Genomic DNA, 2,753 nt, shown 5'->3' on the forward strand with positions numbered 1-2,753 from the left:
AGTGTCGAGAATGTCCCGAGAATACCGCGTTTCAGACATTACCTCTCACCACGAACAACGCAGTGGCCGACGGCCTTCACTTAACGACCGAGAGCAGTGGCGTTTACATAGATTTGTCAGTGCTAACAGACAAGCAACACTGTGTGCAATAACCGCAGAAATCAGTGTGGTACGTACAGTGAACGCGGACGTACAGTGAACGCATCTGTTAGGGCAGTGTGGCGAAATGTGGCGTTTATGGGCTATGGCAACCGACGACCGACGCGTGTGCCTTTGCACGACATCGACTGCAGCTCCTCTCCTGAGCTCGTGACCATACAGGTTGGACCCTAGACGACTGGGAAACCGCGACCTGGTCAGATTCGTCCCGATTTCAGTTGGTAAAGGCTGATGGTAGGATTCTAATTTGGCGCAGACCTCACGAAGCCGTGGACCCAAATTGTCAACAAGGCACTGTGCTAGCTGGTGATGGCTCCATAATGGTGTGGGCTGTGTCTATATGTAATGGACTGGGACCTCTAGTACAATTGAACGGATCACTGAGTGGAAACGGTTATGCTCAGCTACTTAGTGAGCATTTGTAGCGAATCATGAACTTGGTGTTTTGAAACAACGACGGAAATTTTATGGATGGCAATGCTCCATGTCACCGGGCCCCCACAGTTGGTTTGAAGAACACTCTGGACAACTCTAGCGAATGATTTGGCCTCCGAGAGTGCCCGGCATAAATTGCATCGAACAGTTATAGGACATAATCGAGATGTCAGGTTGTGCACAAAATCTTGCACCAGCAGCACTATAGCAATTATGGACGCCTGTAGAGGCAGCACAGCTCAATATTTCTGCAGGGACTTCCAACGACTTGTTGAGTCCATGCCAAATCGAGTTGCTACACTATGCCTGGCTAAAGGAGGTCCGACATTAGGAGGCATTCCATGCTTTTGTCACCTCAGTGTATAAGCACATATACATGCGACCGCACATACAGCCACCCACATTATACCACTCGCACGTGTCGCTTTTGGAAGTTGAGTGCAGACTAATTACTCTCTGTTCCTGAATTAACACAAATTATGTATATTTACATACCTTTAATCGCGCGCGCGCGAACGATGGGCAATATGCTACCTTGGGAGCTAATTATTAAGCATCTCCTAACCACTGCAACAGCTGAGAGTCAATGTGACTGATTGAGTGAACTGAAACAAAGAAAGCGAGCAAGCACACGTGAAGTCTCCGTCTCGCGTCATCCGTGAGACCAATGTAGCACCACGTATGAGTCACTATGCACCCGTGCACTATCTGCAAAGTATTACAATGTCTGAAAAAACACCAACTTCGTCGGAATATAGCAGGCCGAAGCAGGCCCTGTTCTGGGGGGGGGGGGGGGGGGGGCAAACTGTGATATCTGCCCCGGCGCCAGTACAAGGGGGCGCCAAATTCATATTTTTGAAGAAAAAAAACCTTGATTCACATAGCGCGTAGCATCCAGCACACGTTGGTGTATAGATTGTTCATATGATTTTGAAACGCATCCCTGTTGGTTTCTGAACATTTTTGAACACACTCTAAGTTGATACTTCAGATGGTAAAAGCGTGAATGGCCTTTCAGACCATGATGCACAAATTTTAATACTGAAAGGCTTTTGTACTCAAACCAATGTCATATTTAATTACAAACTATGTAGGAAAGTTAATCCAACAGCAATAGAGAGTTTTTTTAAACCTTGTCATGTAACAAGAGTGGCAGGATGTTTATAGTGCCGATAACATAGATGATAAATATAATGCTTTCATTAACACATTTCTCATGCTCTTTGAGACTTCCTTTCCATTAGAACATTCTAAATGGGATACTAGGACTAATGGGCAGCCCGGGGGGCTGACTAGTGGGATAAGGATATCATGTAGAACAAAGCGGGAATTATATCAAAATGTTAGAAGTAGTCACCATCAAGCTAAAGTAGCCCATTACAAACAGTACTGTAAGGTGCTTGAATATGTTATTAGGAAGGCAAAGAGTATGTGGTATGCAAATAGAATAGCTAATTCACAGGACAAAATTAAAACCATATGGTCAGTTGTGAAGGAAGTGTCTGACAGTATTTAACAATCATTTTCTGAGCATTGCTGGCGAATTAAATAAAAATGTAGTTCCTACAGGAAATCATATAACTTTCTTGGCAAACGCCTTTCCGAGATTGATGTCTGAAATACTCCTCTGTGATACAGACACGAGGGAGATTGAGTCAATAATTAAATCACTGAAGACTAAGGACACTCATGGTTATGATGGAGTGTCTAGCAGAATATTAACCCTCTAGAGCCTAGTGCATGATTTTTTCTTTCTTAAAGAAAAAAATCTCACAGTTAGGCCGATGCAATCTTAGTAATGGAAAAATATTTAAAAAATTGTACTGTTGATTTGTATAATTTTTTAGATGTTTTATTGGTTTGATTCATAAATGAATCATCGTGTATCGGGACATTTGATGCATATATGAATCATTCTTAGTATTTTGTGTCATAGAAGTTTTATTACACTCATTACCTTGGAAAAAACACAGGGTATAAATTTAAAAGCCATTTAAATTTCTTGATCGCACAGTACATGCAGAAATACATTAAATTTAGAGCACAAACATTTAATTTTTAAACGTTAATTAATTCTACAATTGTATTAACATCAGCATTCAACACCACTGACAGTACTTTTTTCTGTATAATTTACATGCTGTGAAACTATAGAAAAC

This window comes from Schistocerca piceifrons, chromosome X (assembly GCF_021461385.2).
Source record: "Schistocerca piceifrons isolate TAMUIC-IGC-003096 chromosome X, iqSchPice1.1, whole genome shotgun sequence".
Taxonomy (NCBI): Eukaryota; Metazoa; Arthropoda; class Insecta; order Orthoptera; family Acrididae; genus Schistocerca; species Schistocerca piceifrons.